This window comes from Egretta garzetta, unplaced genomic scaffold (assembly GCF_000687185.1).
Source record: "Egretta garzetta isolate BGI_Z169 unplaced genomic scaffold, ASM68718v1 scaffold154, whole genome shotgun sequence".
NCBI classification, from domain to species: domain Eukaryota; kingdom Metazoa; phylum Chordata; class Aves; order Pelecaniformes; family Ardeidae; genus Egretta; species Egretta garzetta.
Window position 1 is genome coordinate 1,396,161 of NW_009259600.1, and position 18,446 is coordinate 1,414,606.

An 18,446-nucleotide genomic window follows, 5' to 3' on the forward strand; every position below is an offset into this window, starting at 1 on the left:
AGGTGTGAAGGCAGACTTGTGGTGGAAGGTTGAGCCCTGGACCATGACACTCCACCTCTCACGGCTGACAGCAGGATTAAGCTGAAAGGATCCCTTTTTCAGTTTGTTGGTTTTTTGCACCGCCTTCTTTTGTGCCTTTATAATCCAAAATCAAATGCTTAGTAAAGGAAATCAAATTGGGGTTTACATGTACACCGTCCAGCTTTGTTCAAACCTCATTCATTGTATACAGAATGAGAAAAAGTCTGCTATTTCACTTAAAGCAGTCAATCACATCTCTGAAGAGTGGAACCTTGAATGCATCTGAGTGATGACCTGAGCACTGTGCCAGTAAAACTCTCCACCTCTTGTCATCCCTAAGACAACAGGCCAAGATTCACCACTTCTCCCATTTTTCTCCTTACTGTTCAGTTTACTTCTTTCCAAACATCCATCTGGCATTATTGTGCTTGCTTAGCAAAATTCAGGACAAATAAAAAAAGGAAGATAATTTCTTCAAATTCTAAAGTAGCTGTTAAGCTACATCTGCCCATTCAATTCAACCACCAGCAAAGACTCTGCCTCTGCCAGACATGCAGCTGTACTTGCAGCCGTGATTCAAGTCTGGAAATTCATTTCCAGACTCACTAAAAATCTGCTGGAGAGATATGCAATGAGTAATATTTTCTGGTTTGTGTATGTATGGATTTAATAGAGACAGAAATTTGGCAAAAGAACTTGCTCCACATTTCCAGCATCCTATCCCTGTAGACTAAGTGTTAAAATATATATGTGTACTCACAGGCACACACATTTATACATGCCGTGATACATATATGGCCATCTATGCACAAGCACCCCCTCCTATTCAGTTGGACAGTTACTAACACCAATTCTCTGTTAAAAAACAGGAGAAGGGAAAATGATCAATTTTTTATAGTATGTTATGTACAAGTGCAGACATGAGTTTGGTAATCGTGCTTTTGTTGCACACAGACTGTAAAATATTTATGGAGACAATGTGATTTGGGTCAAGGCATTAAAAAAAGTAAAAGTTGCTTTATTCAATATGTGATGAACGGTATCCATATTAAAAACCGGAGGGAAAAGTGCTCAAATGAAAAAATATGCTTAAAACAAATTCATCTGTTCAATGTTCATAAATGTTTTAAGAAATGCAGACAAACAAGTCTTGAAATCCATATTTACGGTACACAACTGAAAAACTAATAGTATTTATTTAATCCAGAGGGAAAAGTGACTAAAAATTTAGTGTTTAATGATCAACAGAAAAATATTTGTCCTTGGAAATTGCCATAGTATTTATTGTCAGGCAAGTTACAATAGGGTTATAGCTCTTCTCTTGATAAATTAATAAAGCTGTTAGGTCAACATTGATCTAGAAAGAAAACATTTCCTCCAAGTCTGAGAATATTTTTTAAGCTTCAATTCTACGGTATTTCTGCATTAAAATATGTGGAGAATGCAAAGTGAATTTGCTTGACTATAATACTTCTGCTTCATAAATAATAAAGATTACAGAAAGACATGATCCCATAAAAACTTAAGCACAGGCTTGACTTACGCATGTATGAGGTCACACTTGCACTTCAAGCTGACAGTCTGTGAAAGAAAAGGAACTTAAACAGTCAAAGATATTAAACACTGCTGACCTGCAGGCACTTAGTCCACATGAAATATATGTAAAATACAGTATACATGAATAATAATTCACAGACGTATACAGACTGTGCAATTTTTGCTTACTTGAGACAGAAAATAAAGCATTGTTTGGCTTTCTTACCTAAGGGATGTCAGAGAGAATCTACCCACCCTTTAAGACCTCACCAGCTTTGAGACTTCCTACCTACCATTTTTGTCTTTCAGTGCGTACACCTTCCTATTTAGTTTTTTACTCTTCCCGCTGGCTTAGTCTGTCACCTTGTCTTTCGAAGTTGAATTTCATTGTCCCCTGTAGAACTGGCACATAAAATGCTAGACCCTGCTCGTTTTTTTTTTTTTTTTTCATTTCCCTTTTCCAAACTTAACAACACTGCAGTGCTTAAAATAGCAGCTGGGTAATTATGGCTCAGAAATGAGTTGCCAAGGCTGGAAGGTGCATTGAAGGCTCTGTGCAGCTGTTGGGCCACTGCAATGATGTTTACACCCTCCAAGTCTGATATCACCGATGTGTAGTAAAGTGCATAAATGCAATAAACCTTTTTTGGTAAAATTAGAGCTGCCGTGTTTTACTTCACATTTGCCACGAGCTAACAGCACAGAGTCAGGCACCATGGCTTGCAGAACAGGATACATCATCAAGATGCAGTAGATCATTGTGTGTCTCAGGTAGTTAGTTGTTATTTTATTTATTTTAATTTTCTAAAAAATTAAACACGAAAGATTCCTGCCTTTCTTGACTTTTAAGCACTGTCAAGAAGATCTCAATATTAATTAGAACTTTAATGACAATAATTTATGTGATTTGAATCCTGTTTCTGTTCATTTATACTTTGAACAAATTTGTTCAGGATATTTTGCACTGCTTATGCCACCTTCTCTGTCCATTCTTAATACACCTGCCACACTGCTGCTTAAATACAAGCAAAAATGCTACTGAACCCTCGCAGAAGTCTTTGAAATAAATAGATGCGTGTTACAGAAGGAAGTAATGTATCGGAAGGGAATTCAGTCTGGGTCTTATGTAAAACCCAGTTCAACGACAGCGAGCTCAATGCCCATTTGACTTTGCAATATTCCCCCAGAGAGTCACTGTCACAGGCAGAATTTTCTTGTGGGAGTTCTGGTTTTTTTTTTCCTCTATTACAAAAATCTCTTTGGTCACATTCAGCCCCGGCTAAAGGAACGGACAGGTCTCAGAGCCTTTGCCAGATCCCTGCATATAGGCAATTTGAGCTAGAAAGGGACTTACTGCCCTAAAGAACCATCAGCATTATGTGATAAAATGGGAAAAGCAATATTTGGTGATTTAGACAACATTTAAATAATTTATGATTTTATTTTTTCTTTTATCCAAATTCTTTCTGGGCTAATGCTGTGAAAACAGTGTCTCAGTATCTTCAGAATCAGTCAGCTCCTTTTGCTCGATTCCCCGTTATTACAAAATACAGTTGTACTGTCACATTTATTTCCATAACAAATTGCGATGTCAAGAGAAAAGGAACATTTGAAAAAGTCTATAATAAAATAAACTACCTATATTTTAGTTTTTAAATTTCCTAAGTTTATAAACTATAAATATACTCCTGTAAATTTAAGCTACAGCAACAGATAAAATCCCCACAGAAAAGGACTGGCTATAAAAGAATATCTTGTAACAAACCAACAGAGGAGGAAAGATACAGAAAGCAAAAATGCCTCGCTAGGAGCGTCTCTGAGATACTCTTGAGGCGCAGACTCCTGCCTAAATTCATGGCGGACAGCAGGAGCGAGCTGCTTCTGGGCAGAGAAGAAAGCGGATTTCTTCTTCTCCCTTTCTTGTTACAGACTGGCCTTCGTGAACCAAAGTTCAGGAGGGTTGCCTCCCTCCTATGTAACAGGCACGAACTGTGACGTTACTCACTTGGATCATGGCAGAACATTATCTTCTGTTTTCTTGCATTCTGCTTGCACTTTCTGAATGTCAGAGACCTTGCAGCGAAATACCCCATTTTATATGTTTAGATTAAAATTCCTGGAAAAGTATCAAAGATCACCTCAGCAATTCTCTCTTCCTCAGTTTGTAAACAAAACCAAAGCCCAGACCTCCCCTGTTCTCTGTATCCCTGAAGCCTGTTCAAGGACTGACAATTTTCTTTTTCAATACCCGGAGCACCTCCAGTGCAAAAAGCGCAACGTGTGCAGGCATGGTGGTGGTGTTTCTGGGTTGGCTGCTATGTATCCAGTGTGGTTCAGACTGATGGGACAATTCAGCAAAACTGAGATAGCTTTGGCACATGATGTAAATAACGTTATCGTACCTTTGAACTTGTGATAGAGGTAATTCTTTGTTATCCATTTTGCTGGAAACTATGATGGTTTGACATTTTACGTCACGAGCTACCCTTCACGTCAGTTAGTGTGACTAGCCTACATGAGATCTGAAAGTAAACTGTGCACAGAAAGGTTAACATATAGTAGTAAATAGTGTCCTCCAGGTCCATGTCTGGGGATAACACGGATTTCGCCAACAGTCGGTGATTCTTTTGATCTTGGTGCTACTGATAATTGCTGTTATTTTTAGATCCACACTGGCTTTTGTATGGATGCCAGTGGTGCATGGTTTTGTGCTACATTTATTAGTTCAACCTATGTTACCTGCTCCTTAGTAAGCTGGTAACGTCTGACTGTCAGATGTAAAGTCTGGGATGACTAATGACTTCCCACAGCGAAGTGTTGGAAAGACAGAGGCTATTTTAATTGGGGCTTCCTGTCAGCTAAAACAAATGTCTCCTCTTCACTCTGTATTGGAAGGGTGTCATCCTGAACTCACTCATCCTATGAACTGTCCTGTCATCTTTATTGATTCAGGTCCAAGTCTGATCCTCATGGTGGCTGAATTTCTAAGGTAGTGTATAATGCTTTACTTTCCACATACCAGTAAGTCACATCATGACTGCTACAGAGGTGCAGGTATATTTTCCTTCATCTCTTCAAGAGCACAGAAACAGTGCTTTTTCTGGCCTTCTTGAATAACCTGGTCAAAAATACAGCTTTTGAAAAGTGCATTGTCCACTTTATTCTTTTTTTCCCCTCGAGATACAAGAGAATCTAAAACTTCCACTTTCAGCCCCTGCATGAGGTGTTAACAAATACAAGTGACTAAAAACCTCAAATGCAATATTCATGAAGCCAGCTAAGCACATATTTTATGCTCTCTACACAGTGATTTTGACTGAGTCACTGCTGTAATAAAGATACCAAAGGCACAGACCAAAGCCAACCAAAGCCCATGATTTTCTTTTCAGTCTTTACTAGTAGAGACCAGTCACTTTGCACTTTTGCCTGTGCAAAGTAAAGTCAGAAAGGCAGGAACATACAGCTGCACATGATGATGCATATTCAAGGTACAGACAAGGAGGAAGCAAAACCCATGACTTTATTGCTGTCTGCCAAATTGAAGAGTTTTTTGCAACTACCATTTTAAATTATATTTTTTTACTTATTATTTTCCTATTGATTTCCCCATTATTATATAATTTCAATTACACCATTAAAATGCATACCATTCAAAATACTTTTCTAAAATAAAAGCATCCAAGATATATAAAAATGTAACTACATTCACGTTTAGCCACAAAGCCATATGAAGTAGATGTACTTGGATTGTGATACTGTGTGGACTAACTCAAAGAGGACACATAGGCTTTCTACTACAAAGGGAGCTGAGCTGAAGACTTAAACCACTTATTTCAAAAGACTGAAATAGTCTGTCCCCTGAGAACCTTAGATACCTCTTTCACCTTATGTACTAAATCTTGTTTTATATTCTGTAGATGCCAATCTTCTCTCTATGTCTGCTTACTGATGTGCAGCCCTGCGGGTATGCTCCTTCAGTTGTTTTTTTTTTTTTACTGAGGTTTGGGAGCAATATTCTAAAGTTCAGAAGCATTGCTGTAACCTTGGCCACATATATGTTTGAATTAACTGTTTCAGTGCTGCTTTTCTGAAGGCAGACCTGTGTGAAGTATTTTTACCCAAGTAACAGATTGTCATGTACTTGAATTAGGTAATGCCTTTACAAGAATTAGCAGGATGAGGATCAAGAACACAGGGGAGCCTGTAAAGAATGTGTTAACTACATCAAGTTAATAGGTAACAAAACTATATAGTAAAAAGTATCTAGTTTCAATAAAAACAGTATACAGGTATACCGGAAAAAATAGGTTTGTTATGTGAAATGATAAAAGTCCATTAAAACATCAATGTTTAACCCCCCCCACTATTGTGATGTACTGTTACAAAGTTGCTGTAGTGAAACCTAGCACTAGATGAGTGGGATAAAACATGCTAATAGACATATTTGTTCATGACAGAGTTAACGTGAATCCTGACCACCTGGGTTAGTGTCGTGGTTTAACCCAGCTGGCAAGCAAGCACCACGCAGCCACTCGTTCACTCCCCCCCCCCTCCCTCAGTGGGATGGGGGAGAGAATTGGAGAAAAAAAGTAAGACACGTGGACTGAGATAGATTCAGTTTAGTAAAAGAAAATTACAATAATAATGATGATAATGGTAAGAGAATATATAGAATATAAAAAACAAGTATGCACAATATTGCACAATGCAATTGCTCACCACCCGCTGACCGATGCCCAGCCCCTCCCGAGCAGCGATTCCTCTCTCCCCTCCCAACTAACTCCCCCAAAGCATGATGTTATATGGTCTGGAATAGCTCCTTGGTCAGTTTGGGTCAGCTGTCCTGGCTATGCCCCCTCCCAGCTTTTTGTGCACCTGACAGGGCAGGAGAAGCTCAAAAAGTCCTTGTCTAGTCTAGGCACTACTTAGCAGCAACCAAAAACATCAGTGTGTTATCAACATTCTTCTAGCACTGAATCCAAACCACAGCACTGTGCCAGATACTATGAAGAAAACTAACTCTATCCCAGCTGAAACCAGGACAGTTAGTCAAGGCCAAGTGAGACCAGACACATTGCAAATTCAGTACCTGACATACTGATGAACTGCCGCACTAAACCAGCTGAAGGCAAGTGCTGTAAAATTTAAGGGCTGAGATACGCTGAATGACTCCCTGATTCTTTCTCAGCAAGGTGGGGAGAGCTTGATCCTCTTGGCAGAATGGGGGTCTGTGGGGATGGCAATGAAGTACTCATGGCACTCAAGTGGCTTAATATACATTGTCTCTAAAACTCACAATTCATCCACTCAAGTCGGTCTCACTTACCTGCAGCTGAAGGTGGCCATGTTGCTTGGGATGAAATCAGTGCTAAGCTGGGGTGAGAAACTGGGTGAGGAGCGGGGGCAGCACACAAATACCTGCCTGGGTTAGGTGGAATAAAGGCACGCACCAGCTATCACAGCTTTGCGCTGACCTTTGCGTGCCTTCTAGCCCACTCCGTCTCACACAGCTCCTCACTCTGTCTCACACATCTCCTAAAAAGACCAAGAGCTCATCTACAGCCAACCAGAAATAGAGTCTCTACATGAGAGCACTTGTGCCATCCCAATTTCAGACTAAACAATCTGACACCCAATTCCAGTGTGTGAGTGACAGAGTCAGGAAAATAAACCAAAGAGAAAAAATAGGGTCTTTACCTCACGCACTGAGATCTGTTGGAGGGGAAGATTATTGTCTTGCATCTAGTGCCAAAGACACGAGCGGCTAACTTATCTTTGTTGTACAGCAATTCCTCTCTTTTCCCTAAAAATCTTCCTGCTGCTTAATTTCATAGATATCAACTAAAACGCGGAGTTGCCAGCTCTGTGTAACCCACCCCAAATCTAACAGCTGTACTAGTGCACATGCAGCATCAAGCCATCTGTGCAATGTAGCACAAAGCACTTACTTGACTTAGTAAAGGACAAGAGAGAAAGGCTGTAGCGCTGTTAAGGAGCCTTTCTTCTTAGGAGTGTTTTGGCCAGCTTATGCCTCGCTTCCCGGGAGGCGTGCAGAAACGGGTGTCTTGGAAGAGCCGCGAGGAAGTCTGGCTGAGCGAAATAGCATTCCTTCTGTGGGCTCGCGGTGTGTGCACACCACTGTTGGTGGAACAAATGGTAGCCATATGCTTCCTCCTGCGAGCTAGCTAGGCATATGTGACCACTGCCCTCCTTATACCAACTCCTCTGTGTTACCACTCAAAAATCCAGCACCCCAGGAAGGACTGATCTTGTTGATGTGATCTTTGCCAGGACCCATACCTAGGAGCAAAGAAGACACGGCAAAAGCATATTCCCCCTCCTTCAGTGGCTGACTTCAATCTGGCTAATTTGCCTTTGTAAGAGGAGCGAGGGGGTGTTGTTCTTTTTCTTCCTTCCCGGTGTCTGTGGATTAGAATGGCGACAGAGAATAATTCAGCAATCACTAGGTGACAGTCGGGTTTGATGGTTATGTTAACACTTTCTTTTTATTTATTTTTTTTTTTTAAAAGAAATGATGCCTGAGCCAGACACCTGACTCTCCAAAACCATGCTGATTTTACTTTATTATGCTCTTTAATGGCACAGCTCTTGACTTCTCTGGAGTTAGTCATCTGCGATGATACTGGAGAATGCGAATGGTACCTGGACCATAGTGTCACTAATTCACTCTGAGCATGGGAGATGCCAGTTCATATTCTGTGCAAATTTTACTTAAAAGAATGACAAAGTGTCAATTTCAAGTACCTTGAAATAAAGTTAATAAAATTGTGAATTGTCCAAAAAGCTTGGGCTCAAGTCCTGCTTCCATCAAGGTTTTGAACAGTGTGCTGTTTGGGCTGAGAAAGAAGATGGGATCTGGATCCAGACATTTCTGCATTCCTCATCAAGTGAGAAATCACTTGTAGGAGTGAATTCTGGACGAGTTTTTACAGTATCGTAAGTATTTGAGATTATTTGCTTCATAGATGTTTGGATCAGGGTCAATTCTAATTAAAATATGCATCCAGCCCTGGACATTTAATTCAATGCATTTTATATTTGTGGGTCTTTCAAAAACGCAGAGAAGAGTGGAGAAGAGGATGCTGAGGGGAGACCTTATTGCCCTCTACAACTACCTGAAAGGAGGCTGTAGTGACGTGGGGGTCAGCCTCTTCTCCCTGATAGGAGATGATAGGATGAGGGGAAATGGTCTGAAGTTGAGCCAGGGCAGGTTTAGGTTAGACATTAGGAAAAACTTTTTCACAGGAAGAGTTGTCAGGCTCTGGAATGGGCTGCCCAGGGAGGTGCTCGAGTCCCCATCGCTGGAGGTATTTAAAAGAAGGATAGATGAGGTGCTTAGGGACATGGTTTAGTGGTGGGATGGCAGTGTTAGGTTAACGGTTGGGCTTGATAATCTTAAAGGTCTTTTCCAACCTAGACGATTCTATGAAAAAGAATCAGTGAAGTAGGTCTCATTTACAAGATTGCCTGTGGCTCTACCCCTGCAAACAGGTATTGAAGAAATATACCATTTTCAGTTGTATGAGAGCGGGAAGAAAGCTTTCTTGATATGATCAAACTGTTTTTTAGGGAAACTGGAGATGTATTTGTTAGCTACATGGAAGAAATGAATCAATAAAGTATATTCCAAACTGCGACTGAGACATACCCAGATGCTCACTCTCACTCTCAGCTGGTATTCGTGTTGGTACAGTAGAAGGTTGAGGGGATTAACAGAAAAATAAGTCGTCTTTGCTGAGTGATGTTAAAATAAGTTCAAATAAAATCACAGAATCATAGAATCATTTAGGTTGGAAAAGACCTTTAAGATCATTGAGTCCAACCGTTAAATAGATATTTATAAGAAACTAAAATCCATGGTGGATTTTTCTCACTGAAGCCTGTATAAAACCATATGTTGCAGATTGCAGTGTTTTCTGTATTTTTCGGTAAATTAACTAAAACCCCTTAAGTAGTGATGGAGTTCCAGTTGCAAAGAATTCTTGGCTCTACCTTTGTGTTTCAGTGGAGCCTGTCCTTCAAGGCATTTACTGTTTGGGTTGTTATGAAAGTCACAGTTGTTAAACCATGAAGACAGGTACAAATGCTCCTGTCACTGAAATGCATAAATAAACTTAATTTTTCTCTGAAATCAGATGCAGTGTAGATGTTGTACAGTTATTTCAATGGGAAGAAGAGTTTAATTTCTTTAATAAATTAAATTAAGAGATCTTATGATTGATTGGCAAGTGTGTAGGTGGATCTGATGATTCAAAAAGTAGAAAGCCCTCTTGAACAGAAAGGAAAAAGGTGGGAAATGATACTTCAAAATATTTTGGCATTAGAGACAGTGAGAGATTACTCTGTTAATATGGATAACAGGCAATTCATATGTGAAATTACGGGGCTGATGAAAAGTAGTCTTGTCACACTTTATGCAAACACTTTTTACAGTGTACAAAGATCTGAGAGTGCTTTAATGAATTTTCAAACCTGTGAAATGGGTATATTTATATTTCTTTCACATTATTCCTAGGGTACTATCCAAGGAACAAGGTTATGTTGTTCTTCACACAGTGCAAACAAATCAGAAAACTACACACTTGAGAGGGAGCATGATCTAGGTCTATATAAATGAGCAGATAAACAAGAAGAAAATAAGGGGATTTTGAGATTTGGCAAAAATCTCTGCTGACTGACTATGTAGGCATTACCAGCTGCAAGTGTTTTTCTGGTATATTATGTTGGGAAGCACAGCAGCAGTTAGGGTTAAGGAGAGATCTGAAGGTGGCTGGAGCAGGACATATGGGAAAATGCAGCTGGACATGAGGATGGCTGCAATGCTGCGCCACAGATTAATGTATCCCATATTCAGGTCCATCTGAAGCAGAGACTTCACTGGTATTAACTTGTAGCTTGGACTAAACTTGTCACATTATCTTTTGAATCATCCAAAAGAAAGGAGGTACTTGCTCACCAAAGACTTTAGACCACCCTTTTACTCAAGGGTATCTGGAAAAAAACAGATATTTTCTTGCTGGAGGTTTGCCCCTTGGCATCTTGTCCACTTTTGTCTCAACCTGGTATGACTGAATATTTCCGGATCCACTGCTTAAATTGATTTATCCTACTGTAACTGAACTTAACTGCTCCTCCTTGCTGTTACGAGATTGAAACGATTCGCTAAGTTTGTGCCAACAGACTAAGTTTCTACTTTTCAAACAAGAAAACTCACTAGACCATTAGGAGAAATTTTTATTTTTTGTTTTTAATCGCAGTTATACACATCTGCCCTGGTAGAATATGACCTGTGCTTCCTACCATCAAACCAACATTGGGCCTAAAAGGAAAAGAGCAGCAGTCTGCTGTTTTAACAGGAGTGGGAGAAAGTTGCCTAGACATCAGCAGCAGCGCAATTCTTCAGTCTAAAACTTAATTTTGAACCAGTCTCACATGAAATGTGTCAATGTGTTCAGAAGCAGGTGTTTTGATTTAGGCTGATTCAATCTGCAGTGAAGTAGTTTACTTTTTTTAAGTAGAAAACCTGAAATGTTTTGGTAGAAGCAAAAATTTCTTTTAGAAAACATTCCTCTGAATATTCTATTTTACGCTGGAAAAGCATTTATACAAAAAATTACCAGACAGCTCTGTCATAATTCTTGCTGGATTTTGTTTTACTTGTATTTTATTTTGTTAAGTAAATACCCAGGCCTCGGTAGATCTTGTGTTTTTATAACCTTTAAAGCTAAATTTTAACAGCGAATGCTAGAAACTAAAGATCAAGTAGCTGTTCAGTACATTGAACTTCATAACCATTATATGTGGAAACTAATATATTCCCAGATTTTCCTCTCTCCTCTTGTCTCAGCTTTTGATAAGCTTCTGAAAAGACTTTTATCTGGGGCCCTATCTTCCTACCATTCTTAGGAAGAATGAGTGCTATAGCAAATGGATTGATCTTGAGAGCAAAGTTAGAAGATTAGGAAAACAGATAATAGACTTAGCCAACCCCTCTCCTTGCCTCAAGGAGCCACTTTACAGACCATTGCAAACTCACTCATAATCTATAAAACGCAGATATCCATCACTTTTACTAGGTAGTGCCTGTACCAGTAGGGGGGATAAGATGGGGAGGTTACGTGTTTGGTTGCTGATTTCTTGGTATAAGCCTACAGTCATAATAGCAGTTAGAGGAGCTCTGTGGGGTAAAACATTCACACGCATACAGACCCATGAGACCTTATTAAGCTTAATAGTTCAGAAATGCTATGAGCAGTTATATAGAAAATTAGAGCCAGGCATTATGCACAGATGAACAGACATTATTCTCTCAACTTCTCTCAGTGATCTGCATGGGAGATGGGAGGTTTCTCAAATCTCCCTGCAGTTAGGAGAGAAAAAGAGAAAAGATGAACTAATTTAAAACCTACCCCAAGGGAAAGTTCTTGGCCCTGGTGGGTTTAAAGGAGATTTTTATAAAACCTTTTGCTTAGCCTTTTTCGTACATTTACTTGACACACTCTATTCCTTGAGGGATTTAGGTGGATTTGCTTCTGCCACTCTTAGTGCATACACTTAATTGTACACATTACAGACATGGTATCTCCTGTAAACAGATTTTATTCATCCACGAAGATAACAAACCCTTAAAAAATGTTAGCTCAGTCAATACCGCCACTACGAGCTGAGAGGAAGTGATGATCTTGACCAGAAGCATTTATTTTTACCATTAGCTGTGCTGTCCACTGCATTCCCAGCTGTAGGATGCGATTGCATTTATAGCAGCCTGCCGTGGTTCGAACTCAGTGTTTGCTCTGGGAACCACGGTTTGTAGGGGCATCCCCGCCTCCATGCTGAGATGAAGCAGGCATATGGTCTTCATAGGGAGGTACATCAGTTCAACTACAGACAGCTACGCAGCGGTGTAAGAAGAACGATGGCACCCAAAACCATCCAGGTCGTAGTACTCTGGGAATCAGATGAGGACTTTGATAGATCCAAAGACTCATGGGAATCTTAGGCCTGTTGTTTTGGGCAAGGCAAGAATGCACCTGATATTTTATGTTATTCAAATCCTAGGACCTATTTTCCTGGGAACAGTTTTACACTGTAATTATTTTAATTTTATAGACTCACTGGAAAAGTGATTTCCCATTTTATGGCTTCTATTTTTCTTCTCAGTCTTTAATTTTGCAGATTAAAATAAGAACAGGTGACTGATATTTGTGCAGGCAGTGAATATTACAAGATCCTTCTTTACACAAATAGATTAGTGACAAATCTTAAAAGCCCAGTCAACTCCACTAGCATTTTTAATTCTCCTCCTAATAGCTTATGATAAATACCCCTGAAAAATGAACTCTAATGTGCTGCTTTAGATGATCATCTGAGTGTTTCAGATTTTGGAGATCTTAGTGTCAAATACTAAAGAGGGTCCATAAAACTACATTTATGAAATGAGTAAAGCATGTAAGTGAGTTCTTTGTGGGATAAAGTCATTGCAGCTTTGACATATGGAAAGTGAGATTTCTAGTAAGTGTCGTTTGGAGTGATGATCCTATTAGCAAGTCCATAGCTTTATAACAAGTAAGTTGCATGGTATGAAAAGTCACACTTCACAAAATCAGACAGTTTGCACTTGTTTGCTTTTAATCGCTTTTGTGAGGAGCCTGCAGTCTCTGCATTAATTGTGTAAATTGGGGAATGTTGGAGCAATGCTTGAACAGAAAGTTCTCAGGATTTTCCAAGGTGCATCTATTCTCTCGGTAAATAATGAACGGGTGTCCTTGCGTTGTGCTCCAACAGATATTCTTACTGAATGTCATACTTTTCTGATAAAGTGTGATTTTTGTTTTTTTCTTTAGACAATAAATTTTAACTGAAGATGCTGTGGGTGGAGCTTTACTAATGACTTAAGTATCCAAAATGAAATCCTGGACAAATTCCAATTTGGATAATATATTGGCTGCTTAGTTAAAGTTAACCTATCTTTATAATTAGATACACTGGGATACTCTAGTGGAATAACTTGAGGTCAGTGGAATTATATTAATTTATACCAATGAGGATCTGGCTCAATATTTTTCTTCACTTCTTGCCCTAGGATCTCACTAGGGAGGTTATTAATAGAGTGGCAACATCACAAGGGAAAGGAAATGGGGAAAGGGGAAATTGAATAAGTCTTTAAAAATAAATTTAATCCAATCAAGACTACAGACAGTGTCAGGAATGAAATTCTAGTCACGCGGTTACTGCGTACGGTCACCATAGGACAAAGTTCTTCATATTTCACAGTAGCACGTTCTGAATTCAGCTTTTCCCTTTGTTTCAGGTAGCTGGTACACTATGCTCACACCACATCATTCAGGTCAATCCTTTCCCATTATTTTCATGTATTCTTTTGTCCATCCATGTGGATTGATCTCCTCCACCCTCTCTTAGAGTCTGAGCTCTTTGGGGCCAGGAAGCTCATTTTGTCCTGTGCTTGTGTGGCACCAGCTGGACATGGGATCAGACAGGGCATGACAACAAGTAAAACCATAACAAGATTCATTGGTGCTTGAGGCAGACCCTGCTCCACCGGGCTTGTTTCACCTCCTGATGAAGAACCTGCTGACCATGATGCCACCACGGCCTTCCAGTCCCTGTTCCTGGAGCAGGACAGAAGCAGACAGAAAGACATGGGCATGTTTCCCCCTATTTAGGGTTGTCTCACTCCTCTATGGCTCTGATCACACCCATGTATGCATGCACACGTGAACACAAATTAGACCTAAATTCTCTGAATTCTTTGACAAGATGTTTGGAACATGATTTCAACATTAGAAATAGGTCTCAGACCTGTACCAGGCCTCCCGCTAGCCTCCTCCAAACCCATGATGGTTCATGGATAAGCACAGTGGGCACTCCCAACTTGCTTTTCAGTTGCTCACAAGTGTCAGCAAACCTTGTTCAGGATGCATTGATGTTTCCTGCACAGAAATGGAAAGTCATTGCTGTTTCTGTCTGTCAACAACAAAGTCCAAACAACAACATTGATTCTGCTTACAGGTAAAATTTAATAAATACCCCTTTCTGTGTCTGTGTCAGTATAACATTTACATGAGTTGAATTAATTTAGGTGTATTTACTACATGATTAATTTTTCAGTCAAAATACATTCTAGGAAGAGAAGGCACTGTACAGCTTTCATTTACATTTGTTTTATATTTGTGGTATTTGATATCAGACATAAATCTGTGCATATGTGCTGGTTAATACTGTCATTGCTTTTTAAAAGGGGAAATCTTTATGGGAATGTACTTAAACACAAAGTTATTATATCACATCTTAGCTATCGATATCAAAGCTATCAACACTGTAATAATGCCTTGAGGATGACTTCTTTGTGCTAGATATAATTTTTATGCGTTGTGATCTGGCAATGGACATGATGTTAATCCGATATACTCTCCATTCAGCAAGCCGTACTGTTGGATCCAGCCTGATTTATAAAACAACAACACAACAACACTAGTTAGGGCATTGTATTCTACTTGCCAGATGGTTAACTCCCATGGGTTAATGAGTATACCCAAATTCTAGATGATTTAAGATGTCCTGCGGATATTTCCTTAGGTACGAGGATTGCTGGCTGTTAATTTACATGTGTACTGTATTTTTCCCTTTCTCTATTGGTCTCATGAGGATTCTGAATTTCTTTTTCTCCATAAAATGCTAATAAGCCATATTTAACACCTTCCCCTTTTGCTGCTCTGACCATCAAAACATTGTTTTCAGATTTCAAACACTTCATTTATTAGACTGAATTAGTTCCTCACAAAGAGCCAGGAACTGGAAATTTGTATTTGTATGCACACACACTCTCACACATGTATATATACACACATGTATATGTATACATGCATACACACACACACTCTCTCTCTCTCTCTCCCCCCTCTGTTTAGCTGTGCATGTTATTTTCATAAGTCCTTTTTGCAGGCATTTCTCGAGACCTCAACATTACAAAATATGAGCATATTAACAAATTTGTAGCAAGCACAAAAAATCTAAGTTATTTATTTGTCTGAAATAAATCTAGAATTTGTTTTATGCCAAAACAAAAAATCTAAGTTTGTGTCACAGAGGGATGCTGTCATTCTTGACAGCTGAAACCCACAGAAAGGATCCCCTATTAATCACAATATTTTCTTGAGATCTCTCTATAGTTGTGTGGCACTTTCTTACCTCTGACTGTGCCTAACTGGCACACATTCACCTTGAAAGAGAGGAGGTTTAGAAACAACATGAAAAGCATTTGTCTAGAGGCAAAAGATATGACTTTAGTACAGCTGTTTTATACTTGCACATGGAAAAAAAAAGATAAGTGGAAATTGCAGGGCAATATGTCAGAAGTTCAATGGCAAATGAAATAGAGATAGGGCAAGATTTTATGTCAAGATAGCTGGCTATCAGCCTTCTCCTGGTTTCTAGCCCCTCTTAATTATCAGGTCATCTTATACCCCCTCATGTACATTCAATAAATTTAACTACATCACTAGGGAAAACAATGTGCTGGGAAAGTTGAGGAGGGGCTGTTGGCAAAGGAAAAGAGAAAGTAGGGAATGAGGAACAGTTCTTTTGTGTGGAAACATAGGTGCTGACATTGTGAAATACCTCACAGTCCTGTTCCTCCTGGCAGTGGCTGCTGGCATGAAGTTTTGTGAAAGGTGCTCTAATGGGATGTTCTTTTTTGGTTCTCTATTACCAATTTAAGGGACACACGTGTTCCCTTTTACCTATATAGAGGTTTAAACTTCACTTTTAAAATCCTATTAAACTCTTCACATAAACAATATCTGGAGGCAGTAAGTTTCACAAGGTCAGCACATGTTGCATAAATCATATCTTTTGTTTTAGATTAAATGTTTTAACCTTACAACTTTTTTAGCTCTTTCCCCATTTTTGATAAGATGGTATTTTGATTTACTTTTCAATTCACCCTTCAAAGCATTTTATGTGTCTTTTGTAATCCACTCATTTTCTGTGCCTAGCTCATAAACTTTTTTGTACGCGTCTGCTCAGAACTGAGTATTTGGACCATGCTGTTCAAGCTCAGGGTCCTGGTGCATGACTGCAGCTCACCATGGTTATGCCTGTTACTGTTGTTTCTATCACTTGCAGCAACAAACATCCGGGTATTTGCAGAAGTCTGTCCACTGCCCTAGAGATATTCACTGGCCACCTCTGGATTCTTTCTATCATTTCTTCTAGTTAGGATGGCAAGAATCCAAAATGAGATTTAATCTGAGGGAAAGCCATCGTAAGTGCGAAGAAAAAAAGGTCTATTTTGTGGTGTTTCATATGCATCTAATATTCTCCTCTTTTTTTTTTTTTTTCTACTGTAACTGTACCAAAACTGGAAGTTTTCCTTGAACTATCCATTTAAACATTTGGATTTTTTTCCCCCTGAGTCACCACAGCTAATTTCAAAACCAGCAGTGTGAGTAATGCAGATGATTTCTTCCCATCTGCATTACTTGGTGAGATTTCTCTTTCCCCACAGTAAAACCAAGGTACCTGGAATTACCATCCAAGTATTTCAACAGCACATAAACCAAATGTACGGGGTCAGTAGAAAATGAGAAATGCAGCTGACCTTCATCAGCACATTGATATACCATCTCATATAGTGGAGACATCTCCAAGGAAGTTTGAGCCCATTGTTAAAGTGATTGGTTGACATTCAGAAACTCTGTCCATCAAATCTCAGGGTACTGGCTCAGGTTTCAAGCTATGATAATGTGACAGGGACCTGGCGAGTGCTCTGCCCTGCCCTGCTGGACGGAGGCAGGGGCTGGTGGCATAAGTGGCCGTTCCTCCCCATCCACCTCCTGAAGCACATCAGTAAACCAAGCTGAAGCCAAGGAGCGTTATAGCAAGGGGCCTGCCTAGACAGAGAGAGCAGGTACTTCTGCTGGGCTGCCCATGTCAAGCTGGGAGCAGGATGCTTGCCTGCATGGGGTGCTGAGCCACCCACGGTGCCTGCGTGCCTGCGTCTACGCCAGCCTGGGTCAAGAATTTGCAAGGTGCTTTTTGTCTGGCTCTCACTACAAGTTAATAAAACCTGCTTCTCTGACTGTGACTGCCCTAATTCCAGAGCTGGGTAAAATGGTTAGAATCAATAACTTGAATATTTACTTGCTTGGGGACATCTACAGCTAAATTGTACCATGAAGAAATACTCTACGGAAAGCCCTTCTGAGGCTGGAGATCAGCCTCAGGTAATCTCGCAGACCTCTGGAAGAGTGCTGAGACAGGTAAACACCATTCATTCACCAAGTTCATGCTCTTCACTTTTACCAGTTTCCCCAATTCAGTGTTTCCTTCAATAGGAGCACCACCCTCCATCTTCAGGGCACACATTAAACTGACAGCTCAAGCTTCATTAGCTGTTTGGAACCCTCAAAGCCTGGATACTGCAGCCTGGTCTGATGATGTGGACTGAGGCCGCAGTCATCATGACCAACCACACAGTTATGAGACAACATCAGAATAAAAATACACAGCTATACGTACAGTGAAACATCTGCTGAGGACTTGTAGTGACGAACTCCACCAGTGCTACAGGTACTTTTTTTTTACAACCCTGCACCTGCTGCTTCAGCTTTTTAAATACCCACAAATGCTGCCAGGTATGATCTCAGTGAAGGAACTCTCTCATATTTGTGGTAGGAGGTAACCGTGGGTGCTGTTCCACATCTGCTCTGGCCACAATTAGGCTGAAAGTTGTTAATTCCAGATCAGGAACATCCTGACTGGTTTCTTACAGACAGGAGAGCTGGAAATAGGGAGATGGTGAAGCCTGCTCAAGGCTAAAGAGGGTGCCAGTGACAGGTCCAGCTCCT